Genomic DNA, 14,532 nt, shown 5'->3' with positions numbered 1-14,532 from the left:
ATATTACTTGTCGCGAAGTAATTCTAGAAACTACAGCAGTGTTGTGTGGCCAGTGGCTGTTTTTTAGACAGTGTAGAAATCTGTGATAGTGTTATTTCCTGCATTTTGTAAGTTGGGTTTTTGATATTTTATACATTAAATATTTTATCTAGTTCATCTTCGTGTTCTGCCTCAACTGAGTTCGCTGATTAAAAGGTCGTATGTAGATTGGATGAGTATTAATTACAATAGTATCACTAGCTCCCCTAGACATTGATTCGAGCCCTAGTGTGTCGTTGTGTTAAGTGTTCATCCACTTAGGCCGTAAGGCATTTGCATATGACCCCGAAAAAAGAATCCGGGGACGTTCTCCTTCTATTTGGCTGATAGAAAGGTTAACGTTACAAGGGTCACTACACCTCTGGGGGGTGACATCTTTAAGTGCCGCACCGGGTGACACCCGACCTCGCTACGCCACTGAGCTTTGCCGACTCGACCACGCCTCCAACACAATTTAGTATACGTGTGTCAGCTGGTTATGCGCCATTTAGGCCATTGACTCCAATTTCAGCCTGCTTTTCTTTTTGGATTTGCTTCCAGAGCCTTTGTCCAACCAAGAACAAACTACAAGGCAGCAGTTGTTTAATTTTGGAGTTGTCTCTCCTAGAAGCAGAGTTTCTTCCAGGCATCTCTTCGGGGTGTGGGGGGTGGAATTTAATGGAATTTAAATAGAAGACAGATATTTTTACCAGTGTCCGCCCCCTCCCCCCTCGGAGAAAAAAGTCTGGAAGAAACAGTACACTGACCGAAAAAAAAAAACAACTAATTTCCTTTCTTTAATCAAAGTGTTTGTCGCTAGAAATGTAAAAGATCTCATGAGTGACCAAAGCTAATATATATATATATATATATATATATATATATATATATATATATATATATATATATATATATATATATATATATATATATTAGTGTCTCACTCAATTTGAAACTATTTAAACCATTGTCTAACATAGTAACTAAACATATTTCATTGCAAAGTATATCCAGACTTCTCGTCAGACAACAAATCACGCACAAATATTCTCAAACTAATTTCTGCGTCAGACAACAAATCACGCACAAATATTCTCAAACTAATTTCTGCGTCAGACAACAAATCACGCACAAATATTCTCAAACTAATTTCTGCTTCAGACAACAAATCACGCACAAATATTCTCAAACTAATTTCTGCTTCAGACAACAAATCACGCACAAATATTCTCAAACTAATTTCTGCGTCAGACAACAAATCACGCACAAATATTCTCAAACTAATTTCTGCTTCAGACAACAAATCACGCACAAATATTCTCAAACTAATTTCTGCGTCAGACAACAAATCACGCACAAATATTCTCAAACTAATTTCTGCGTCAGACAACAAATCACGCACAAATATTCTCAAACTAATTTCTGCTTCAGACAACAAATCACGCACAAATATTCTCAAACTAATTTCTGCGTCAGACAACAAATCACGCACAAATATTCTCAAACTAATTTCTGCTTCAGACAACAAATCACGCACAAATATTCTCAAACTAATTTCTGCGTCAGACAACAAATCACGCACAAATATTCTCAAACTAATTTCTGCGTCAGACAACAAATCACGCACAAATATTCTCAAACTAATTTCTGCGTCAGACAACAAATCACGCACAAATATTCTCAAACTAATTTCTGCGTCAGACAACAAATCACGCACAAATATTCTCAAACTAATTTCTGCGTCAGACAACAAATCACGCACAAATATTCTCAAACTAATTTCTGCGTCAGACAACAAATCACGCACAAATATTCTCAAACTAATTTCTGCGTCAGACAACAAATCACGCACAAATATTCTCAAACTAATTTCTGCGTCAGACAACAAATCACGCACAAATATTCTCAAACTAATTTCTGCTTCAGACAACAAATCACGCACAAATATTCTCAAACTAATTTCTGCGTCAGACAACAAATCACGCTCAAATATTCTCAAACTAATTTCTGCGTCAGACCTCAAATCACGCACAAATATTCTCAAACTAATTTCTGCTTCAGACAACAAATCACGCACAAATATTCTCAAACTAATTTCTGCTTCAGACAACAAATCACGCACAAATATTCTCAAACTAATTTCTGCGTCAGACAACAAATCACGCACAAATATTCTCAAACTAATTTCTGCTTCAGACAACAAATCACGCACAAATATTCTCAAACTAATTTCTGCGTCAGACAACAAATCACGCACAAATATTCTCAAACTAATTTCTGCTTCAGACAACAAATCACGCACAAATATTCTCAAACTAATTTCTGCGTCAGACAACAAATCACGCACAAATATTCTCAAACTAATTTCTGCGTCAGACAACAAATCACGCACAAATATTCTCAAACTAATTTCTGCTTCAGACAACAAATCACGCACAAATATTCTCAAACTAATTTCTGCGTCAGACAACAAATCACGCACAAATATTCTCAAACTAATTTCTGCGTCAGACAACAAATCACGCACAAATATTCTCAAACTAATTTCTGCTTCAGACAACAAATCACGCACAAATATTCTCAAACTAATTTCTGCATCAGACAACAAATCACCCACAAATATTCTCAAACTAATTTCTGCGTCAGACAACAAATCACGCACAAATATTCTCAAACTAATTTCTGCGTCAGACAACAAATCACGCACAAATATTCTCAAACTAATTTCTGCGTCAGACAACAAATCACGCACAAATATTCTCAAACTAATTTCTGCTTCAGACAACAAATCACGCACAAATATTCTCAAACTAATTTCTGCGTCAGACAACAAATCACGCACAAATATTCTCAAACTAATTTCTGCGTCAGACAACAAATCACGCACAAATATTCTCAAACTAATTTCTGCGTCAGACAACAAATCACGCACAAATATTCTCAAACTAATTTCTGCGTCAGACAACAAATCACGCACAAATATTCTCAAACTAATTTCTGCGTCAGACAACAAATCACGCACAAATATTCTCAAACTAATTTCTGCGTCAGACAACAAATCACGCACAAATATTCTCAAACTAATTTCTGCTTCAGACAACAAATCACGCACAAATATTCTCAAACTAATTTCTGCGTCAGACAACAAATCACGCACAAATATTCTCAAACTAATTTCTGCTTCAGACAACAAATCACGCACAAATATTCTCAAACTAATTTCTGCTTCAGACAACAAATCACGCACAAATATTCTCAAACTAATTTCTGCGTCAGACAACAAATCACGCACAAATATTCTCAAACTAATTTCTGCTTCAGACAACAAATCACGCACAAATATTCTCAAACTAATTTTTGCGTCAGACAACAAATCACGCACAAATATTCTCAAACTAATTTCTGCTTCAGACAACAAATCACGCACAAATATTCTCAAACTAATTTCTGCGTCAGACAACAAATCACGCACAAATATTCTCAAACTAATTTCTGCGTCAGACAACAAATCACGCACAAATATTCTCAAACTAATTTCTGCTTCAGACAACAAATCACGCACAAATATTCTCAAACTAATTTCTGCGTCAGACAACAAATCACGCACAAATATTCTCAAACTAATTTCTGCGTCAGACAACAAATCATGCACAAATATTCTCAAACTAATTTCTGCTTCAGACAACAAATCACGCACAAATATTCTCAAACTAATTTCTGCGTCAGACAACAAATCACGCACAAATATTCTCAAACTAATTTCTGCGTCAGACAACAAATCACGCACAAATATTCTCAAACTAATTTCTGCGTCAGACAACAAATCACGCACAAATATTCTCAAACTAATTTCTGCGTCAGACAACAAATCACGCACAAATATTCTCAAACTAATTTCTGCTTCAGACAACAAATCACGCACAAATATTCTCAAACTAATTTCTGCGTCAGACAACAAATCACGCACAAATATTCTCAAACTAATTTCTGCGTCAGACAACAAATCACGCACAAATATTCTCAAACTAATTTCTGCGTCAGACAACAAATCACGCACAAATATTCTCAAACTAATTTCTGCTTCAGACAACAAATCACGCACAAATATTCTCAAACTAATTTCTGCGTCAGACAACAAATCACGCACAAATATTCTCAAACTAATTTCTGCGTCAGACCTCAAATCACGCACAAATATTCTCAAACTAATTTCTGCTTCAGACAACAAATCACGCACAAATATTCTCAAACTAATTTCTGCTTCAGACAACAAATCACGCACAAATATTCTCAAACTAATTTCTGCGTCAGACAACAAATCACGCACAAATATTCTCAAACTAATTTCTGCGTCAGACAACAAATCACGCACAAATATTCTCAAACTAATTTCTGCGTCAGACCTCAAATCACGCACAAATATTCTCAAACTAATTTCTGCTTCAGACAACAAATCACGCACAAATATTCTCAAACTAATTTCTGCTTCAGACAACAAATCACGCACAAATATTCTCAAACTAATTTCTGCGTCAGACAACAAATCACGCACAAATATTCTCAAACTAATTTCTGCTTCAGACAACAAATCACGCACAAATATTCTCAAACTAATTTCTGCGTCAGACAACAAATCACGCACAAATATTCTCAAACTAATTTCTGCTTCAGACAACAAATCACGCACAAATATTCTCAAACTAATTTCTGCGTCAGACAACAAATCACGCACAAATATTCTCAAACTAATTTCTGCGTCAGACAACAAATCACGCACAAATATTCTCAAACTAATTTCTGCTTCAGACAACAAATCACGCACAAATATTCTCAAACTAATTTCTGCGTCAGACAACAAATCACGCACAAATATTCTCAAACTAATTTCTGCGTCAGACCTCAAATCACGCACAAATATTCTCAAACTAATTTCTGCTTCAGACAACAAATCACGCACAAATATTCTCAAACTAATTTCTGCTTCAGACAACAAATCACGCACAAATATTCTCAAACTAATTTCTGCGTCAGACAACAAATCACGCACAAATATTCTCAAACTAATTTCTGCTTCAGACAACAAATCACGCACAAATATTCTCAAACTAATTTCTGCGTCAGACAACAAATCACGCACAAATATTCTCAAACTAATTTCTGCGTCAGACCTCAAATCACGCACAAATATTCTCAAACTAATTTCTGCTTCAGACAACAAATCACGCACAAATATTCTCAAACTAATTTCTGCTTCAGACAACAAATCACGCACAAATATTCTCAAACTAATTTCTGCGTCAGACAACAAATCACGCACAAATATTCTCAAACTAATTTCTGCCCTGAAATAATCGATTTTAAAAACGTCTTTGTCTCATTTATACCAGCCGAAAATTGTGAAAAGTGATCTTTCACTAGTGGCAAGTCGGAGGTTTGATATGTTTTTACCTGTGTTTCTTTTACATAAACAACATAAACAGGCCCAGTTGGCCATAAACAACATAAACAGCCCTGTTGGCCATAAACAACATAAACAGGCCCAGTTGGCTATAAACAACATAAACAGCCCTGTTGGCCATAAACAACATATACAGGCCCAGTTGGCCATAAACAACATAAACAGGCCCAGTTGGCCATAAACAACATAAACAGGCCCAGTTGGCCATAAACAACATAAACAGGCCATGATGGCCTAGAGATAAAGGAACTGTGTTGACGTTTCAATCAGCTTAACTGGCCTTTAATTAATCACACCCCTCCTTCCCCTCCCCCCCCCCCCCCCGGGTCTGGCACTGATGTGAAACTAAAAAGTGCCTCTCCGCCACCTTACAGCCAGAATCTCTTTGTTTCGTTGATAGCCTGTCGACGTTCTCCCTGAAATCCTTATTTTTAATTTGCTAAAGACGGGGCAGTTTGTCGGGGGCCACAACTCGATCGGGCCATGATTTCAAATCGCGTCCGTTGTTTTTGGGACGCACCTAGCGTGAAATTAAAAGCCTTTGTTTCCTGGTGTTTCCCCTTCGGCTTTTTAATGATCTGATAGTGCTGGTAGTGTTAAAAGGCCGTTAACGAATCGACTAGCCACCCTCCCCTCCCATTCTAAAGCTGAAGTTAATTATTGTAAAACAGGGGCGTAGCGAGGGGGGGGCGGGGGGTGCGGACCGCACCGGGTGACACCATTTAGGGGGGTGACACCAAGGCAAAAAATAACAAAATATATAGAGAAAAACTCGAGGGGGGGGGGTGCAAATCGAAAGTTTGAGGGGGGGGGGTGCAAATCGAAAACTCAAGGGGGGGGGGTGCAAATCGAAAGTTTGAGGGGGGGGGGTGCAAATCGAAAATTTGAAAGTTTGTCCCTGGGAAGGGTCTCTATGCCTCTGGGGGGGGTGACACCATTAAGTGCCGCACCGGGTGACACCCGACCTCGCTACGCCACTGTTGTAAAAGTATCCCAGTCAAATCTCAGTGCCAAGGTCTAACGAGGATGTAAAAAAAAACTTCCCCCAAAACGTCACAATTTATTTAAGGTAAAAAAATGCTAAACAGTTTTGGTAAATTTAAAGACAAAAAAACCACAAGAAAATTTCATTTCCAGATGTTATTTTTCAACATATTCCTATCGGAGAGGGATGACTAGTGGTATGAGCCCCTTCCCCACGGCCAGTCCCCTACCCCACGGCCAGTCCCCTACCACACGGCCAGTCCCCTACCACACGGCCAGTCCCCTACCCCACGGCCAGTCCCCTACCCCACGGCCAGTCCCCTACCACACGGCCAGTCCCCTTCCACACGGCCAGTCCCCTACCACACGGCCAGTCCCCTTCCACACGATCAGTCCCCTACCACACTGTCAACTCCCCTACCACACGGCCAGTCCCCTACCCCACGGCCAGTCCCCTACCCCACGGCCAGTCCCCTACCACACGGCCAGTCCCCTTCCACACGATCAGTCCCCTACCACACTGTCAACTCCCCTACCACACGGCCAGTCCCCTACCCCACGGCCAGTCCCCTACCACACGGCCAGTCCCCTACCACACTGTCAACTCCCCTACCACACGGCCAGTCCCCTACCCCACGGCCAGTCCCCTACCACACGGCCAGTCCCCTACCCCACGGCCAGTCCCCTACCCCACGGCCAGTCCCCTACCACACGGCCAGTCCCCTACCACACGGCCAGTCCCCTACCACACGGTCAGTCCCCTACCACACGATCAGTCCCCTACCACACGGCCAGTCCCCTACCACACGGTCAGTCCCCTACCACACGGTCAGTCCCCTACCACACGATCAGTCCCCTACCACACGGCCAGTCCCCTACCCCACGGCCAGTCCCCTACCACACGGTCAGTCCCCTACCACACGGCCAGTCCCCTACCACACGGCCAGTCCCCTACCACACGGCCAGTCCCCTACCACACGGTCAGTCCCCTACCACACGGCCAGTCCCCTACCACACGGTCAGTCCCCTACCACACGGCCAGTCCCCTACCACACGGCCAGTCCCCTACCACACGGTCAGTCCCCTACCCCCCTAATTACCCGAAAAGAACCCACCCATCCACAAACTAATATAAGAAACATTAAGTCTTCCATAAGTTAAGGTTTGATCATTCTTGTTAATGAGGCTAATAGGTTTGACCGTAGTATATTGGCCAGCCACCATTAGATAGTCACACACTGTCCTAGTAAAGACGCTTGAATGGTTGGTTGGTTGGTTGGTTGGAGACATTCAATGGTGACCTTTGAGCAGACATGAGCTAATTAATTGTCTGCGCTATTGCCGGAGTTTTTAAGTAACGTCTGACGTGAAGTGACGTCCCCTGCCTGACGTGACGTCCCCTGCCTGGCGTGACGTGAAGTGACGTCCCCTGCCTGAAGTGACGTCCCCTGCCTGAAGTGACGTGAAGTGACGTCCCCTGCCTGACGTGACGTCAAGTGACGTCCCCTGCCTGAAGTGACGTCCCCTGCCTGACGTGACGTGAAGTGACGTCCCCTGCCTGAAGTGACGTCCCCTGCCTGAAGTGACGTCCCCTGCCTGGCGTGACGTCCCCTGCCTGGCGTGACGTGAAGTGACGTCCCCTGCCTGAAGTGACGTCCCCTGCTTGGCGTGACGTCCCCTGCCTGGCGTGACGTGAAGTGACGTCCCCTGCCTGAAGTGACGTCCCCTGCCTGAAGTGACGTGAAGTGACGTCCCCTGCCTGACGTGACGTCAAGTGACGTCCCCTGCCTGAAATGACGTCCCCTGTCTGGCGTGACGTGAAGTGACGTCCCCTGCCTGACGTGACGTCAAGTTACGTTCCCTGCCTGAAGTGACGTCCCCTGCCTGAAATGACGTCCCCTGCCTGACGTGACGTCAAGTGACGTCCCCTGCCTGAAGTGACGTCCCCTGTCTGAAGTGACGTCCCCTGTCTGGCGTGACGTCAAGTGACGTCCCCTGCCTGAAGTGACGTCTCCTGTCTGAAATGACGTCCCCTGCCTGACGTGACGTCAAGTGACGTCCCCTGCCTGAAGTGACGTCCCCTGCCTGAAGTGACGTCCCCTGCCTGAAATGACTTCCCCTGTCTGGCGTGACGTGAAGTGACGTCCCCTGCCTGACGTGACGTCAAGTGACGTCCCCTGCCTGAAATGACGTCCCCTGCCTGACGTGACGTCAAGTGACGTCCCCTGCCTGAAGTGACGTCCCCTGCCTGAAGTGACGTCCCCTGCTAGAATTACTCCTGTTACCCCAGTCTAACTGCTGCTCCTTCTTAATTCCCCAGACGTTTGCATTGGGTAAGTGATGGAGGCAGGGGCTAAGGGGGTGGGGTGGTTTAAGGATGGAGGGGCTAAGGAATGGGTTGTCATTGTTTCTCTAATGTTTGTCACGTGACCAACATTGATTGAAAATAAGGGGATAGCAGTGGGGGGGGGGGGGGGTGGCAATGGTTGACAGTCAATGGTGGACATAATTTAAAAAACCAACACGAAACGAAATAAATATTCGTACCTCGATCTTCGAACAACCACGTGACCGTCGTTTATTTCCTGCTGTACCACAAGGTGAGGTCTGTGTGGGACAGTTGATGTATCACAAGGTGAGGTCTGTGTGGGACAGTTGATGTATCACAAGGTGAGGTCTGTGTGGGACAGTTGATGTATCACAAGGTGAGGTCTGTGTGGGACAGTTGATGTATCACAAGGTGAGGTCTGTGTGGGACAGTTGATGTATCACAAGGTGAGGTCTGTGTGGGACAGTTGATGTATCACATGGTGAGGTCTGTGTGGGACAGTTGATGTATCACAAGGTGAGGTCTGTGTGGGACAGTTGATATATCACAAGGTGAGGTGTGGGACAGTTGATGTATCACAAGGTGAGGTCTGTGTGGGACAGTTGATGTATCACAAGGTGAGGTGTGGGACAGTTGATGTATCACAAGGTGAGGTCTGTGTGGGACAGTTGATGTATCACAAGGTGAGGTCTGTGTGGGACAGTTGATATATCACAGGGTGAGGTCTGTGTGGGACAGTTGATGTATCACAAGGTGAGGTGTGGGACAGTTGATGTATCACAAGGTGAGGTCTGTGTGGGACAGTTGATGTATCACAAGGTGAGGTCTGTGTGGGACAGTTGATGTATCACAGGGTGAGGTCTGTGTGGGACAGTTGATGTATCACAGGGTGAGGTCTGTGTGGGACAGTTGATATATCACAAGGTGAGGTCTGTGTGGGACAGTTGCTAGAACCTTCTAGGGATAGCAACCCACACCCCACACCCCTGCACAGCGCACACACATCCCTGTTATCCTCCACACTCTCACACACACTCTCACACACACTCTCACACACACACTCTCACACACTCTCACACACACTCTCACACACACTGTCACACACACATTCTCTCTCTCTCACACTCTCACACACACTGTCACACACACACTCTCTCTCATACACATTCTCACACACACTCACACACTCTCACACACACACTCACACACATATACTCTCTCTCACTCACACACACATACTCACCACACATACTCTCACACACATACTCTCAAACACACACACTCTCACTCACACACATACTCACACACACACACACACTCTCTCACACACACACTGTCACACACACACACTCTCTCTCACACACACTCTCACACACACTGTCACACACACACTCTCACACACTCTCACACACACTCTCACACACTCACTCTCACACACACTCTCACACACTCACTCTCACACACACTCTCACACACTCACTCTCACACACACACTGTCACACACACTCTCTCACACACACTCACTCTCACACACACTCTCACACACACACTGTCACACACACTCACTCTCACACACACTCTCACACACTCACTCTCACACACACACTCTCACACACACTCTCTCACACACACACTCTCACACACACACACTCACACACACACTCTCACACACTCACTCTCACACACACTCTCACACACTCACTCTCACACACACACTGTCACACACACACTCTCTCACACACACACTCTCACACACACACTCTCACACACCCACTCTCACACACACTCTCACACACTCACTCTCACACACACACTCTCACACACTCACTCTCACACACACTCTCACACACTCACTCTCACACACACACTGTCACACACACACTCTCTCACACACACACTCTCACACACACACTCTCACACACACACTCTCACACACTCACTCTCACACACACTCTCACACACTCACTCTCACACACACACTGTCACACACACACTCTCTCACACACACACTCTCACACACACACTGTCACACACACACTCTCACACACTCACTCTCACACACACTCTCACACACTCACTCTCACACACACTCTCACACACTCACTCTCACACACACACTGTCACACACACACTCTCTCACACACACACTCTCACACACACACACTCACACACACACTCTCACACACACACTCTCACACACACTCTCACACACACACTCTCACACACACACTCACACACACACACTCTCACACAAACGCAGCTAGGATAAATATAGCTGGCCTTACCAAAGCCTCCACAGATTTTAAGATTTTAAATTGCCAATAATGTGTCCAATAATGTGTCCAATAATGTGTCCAATAATGTGTCCAATAATGTGTCCAATAATGTGTACAATAATGTGTCCAATAATGTGTCCAATAATGTGTACAATAATGTGTCCAATAATGTGTCCAATAATGTGTCCAAACTTGGCCCTCGCTGAAATATTTTGCATTAGGATTTAATCAAACTAATGAGTCGTCTGCTGGTGGCATGCCGCATGCTTGTACCGCCTGCTGGAATTAAACGTGTGCGCCCTAATGGTCGAACCAGTCAGTGACGTCATCTAACGAGCCGTTGTTTGATTCGAATTTGTTTGAGCAGATCTGCAAAACATTTGGGGATAAGGGTCAGACTAATCAGACTAATTAATCAATTGAGTCTAGAACTTTCCACAAGCAAAATTGACGCGTAGCTTGGCTGATGTACGGGAGCCACGTGACACGCCCATCTACGATGAAACTGGTTGAAATTTCTTTAAAACAGCTGGACATTGTCGTAGACTTAAAGATGGAGAAGTGGTAAACAGTGTTTCTTACAGACTTTTTTCTCCGGGGGGGGGGGGGGCACGTGAAACACTGTTGGAATGACCTTGAATGATATTGAACGACCTTAAATGACCTTGAATGAACTTGAATGACCTTGAATGACCAGCCCGTGACTAAAGACAGACGTGGTTGCAGCAGCTTATACCTATTGGCATCAGTGTTGGGGGGGGGGGGGGGGGGTGTATCAGTGTGGGGTGTGTGTGTGAATCAGTGTCGGTGGGGTGCAAGGGTAGGGTGTGTGTATCAGTGTGGTGTGTGTGTGTGTGTGTGTCAGTAGGGGGTGGGGTGTATGAGTCAGGTGTGTGTGCATCAGTGGAGACCTGGGAAGTTGGGGTGGGGGTTGATTTAAAAAGTGTGACGTCATTAATGAATGACCGGTAAGAACGAAAGGATTGCAGACAAAAAAAGTGCTAATTGTTTTTAAAAAAAACTAAATTATAAAACTTACAATTAAAAGTTTAAAAATCAATAATTAAAAAAAAAAAAGAATTGAACAAATAAAAAACTCGAGCTATCTACCGCCACGCCGCCCTGTGTATATGATATGTGTAGTGGTATTTAAATATCTTTGTTTCTTGTGTGAAAAAAAAGTTTCCCTTTCAAACCTGACGGTCTATGGGGCAAGTGAAGTAGAGTTCACTTGTTTCTGTGACCTCGGCATATGAAGAGATAGTGTGGTCAGCACTACGCCCAGCCGCCTTTACTTTCCCAAACAGGAGTTAGCAGTCCAGCTCTCTACCGCTAGACCACTCCGTCCCACATACCCTGGTGTAGAGGTATTTAAATATCTTTGTTTCTGGACGTATTTCCTTTTTTTTTAAAGCTACGCATTTTGGGCTGAAAAAGAGTAACATATTTGGTGTCAACCCCCTAATGTTGTGTCGAAATGCGTCAATTTGGCAAACATTGTATTAATCCACCTAGAAAAAACATTTAGGGGACTAATTCTAACAGTTATTTGTTCAGGCGGGAAAAAAATCATTGTATTTGTAGTAAATGATTACATTTGGTGTCAGCCCCCCACCACCCTTACCCCCCCCCCCCTCCCCAGACGTGGATTAACATGTCAGTTTTTACAATTCTGAAGAAAACATTTTTCCCTCATGCAAATTGGTGTCACCCGGCTGGTAGTATTGTGTTCTACATCGTGTGTAGGTTTACGTCATGGTGTCACCCCCCACCCCTTCCACACACACACACTTTTGACGCGATTTGTCAATTTTGCTCTAAATTAAAAGACTTTTTAACTCTAATCATCTTTTTAACTGGAATGATCGGTTTTTTTTCTATATATGTTTAGGTATTTTCGCCTTGCTGTCACCCCCCCCCCCATGGTGTCACCCGGTGCGTTCCGCATCCCCGCACCCCTCTCGCGACGCCCCTGCCTACATGTATTTTGTTAAGTCTATTGCCTGCTCATTCGTGTGCATTTTTGTTCCTACAACTTTTGTTGGTCGGACATAACAGAAATATTGTTGGTAAATTAAGAACATATTTATTGTGTATTGCTTTCAGATATTAGCTATAAAATTATCAATACCATCAAAACGTTACGTAAGGGAGGCAATGCTCAACTGGATTTTGTACAAGTTGCTGCGAATATTCACGGTTGGTTCCCTTGACTTGCATACAGCTAACTTCATTCACTTCTCATATCTCATTCACAGCTGACTGACTTGACCCCTCGTACCCAGACTCCTCCTACCATGACCCCTCTTGCCAATGGCTGGGTCTAACCACGTGACATATGCCGCGCGCCGCGTCTGACTTCGTACGGCCTCGCCGCCGTCTCTGGCTCGTGACGTGCGGCGGGCGCGAGATTTGTCGGGGAATGTTTACATACGGCAGCAGAGGACGGTAGCAGCCAGCAGACGACCTATCTCGCGCAGGTTTATTACCGTTTATTATTTTACGACTTGTCAGACGGCACACGGCAACAAAGCTCCGGCTTTTAAATGTCCGGTTTATTTTTTCCGTGTCAGTCGCGGTGAATTGTTTCTTTGTGCCGTGGATGTGCGACATTGCTTCACACACCGGCAACCACACCGGTCATAGAGGCCGCGGCAATCTTGTCGACTTGATTCGATCAGATTTTCGCAGATTAGCCTTTAATCTTATTGACTTTATTTTATCAGACTATCGAAACATACTAAATTGGGGTTAAGTTTTTTTTGGCTGAAATTTTGGAATTAACGGTTTAAATTAAAATAAAATTACAAAATTAATTTTTGTCACGGCCATGATTTTTTTCATAACGTTAATACAAGATTTAATGAAAGTATTTCTAAGTGTTGAATTAATTGTGCTAAATTCTAAGTGTTGAATTAATTGTGCTAAATTCTAAGTGTTGAATTAATTGTGCTAAATTCTTACGTCACATTGACGGCAGTTGTTGGAAAATATTTTTCTTTTCCTTCGTGGATAATGTGAATAAAAGATTCAATCGTCTCCATTGTTGGATTACACAGTGGATTACTTGGTGGATTACTTGGTGGACTACTCGCCTCACCGTGGATTACTTTCTTTCAGCTGTCTGGATTATCAAGTCGGATTATCGTTGTAAAAAGATTAGCTGTGGGATTATCACCTAACCCGCGACCATGTGATATGCCGATAGGCAGGAGGCTTGCAGTGGGCCGGCGAGGCGTGGTCCGCAACATGGCCGCCGTGCTTGGGCTGCTCACCCTCATGGTCCTCTGTGGCTCGTGCTACGTCACACGCTCACTCCCAACTGACCAGCCCGCGGACACACCCTTGACCTTTGCCCCCCAGCCCGGGGTTCAGAGGTTGAGTCGGAGGCTCACGTTCACTGACACGGATGACGTCAGCACGGATGACGTCAGCACGCCCGACGGACCTGGATCGAAACCAGACGG

Source organism: Physella acuta, unplaced genomic scaffold, assembly GCF_028476545.2.
Source record: "Physella acuta isolate Inbredline_101_S28 unplaced genomic scaffold, ASM2847654v3 ptg001712l, whole genome shotgun sequence".
In the NCBI taxonomy this organism is placed as follows: domain Eukaryota; kingdom Metazoa; phylum Mollusca; class Gastropoda; family Physidae; genus Physella; species Physella acuta.
The sequence above is the reverse complement of the archived record's forward strand: the minus strand, read 5'-3'. Positions refer to the sequence as shown.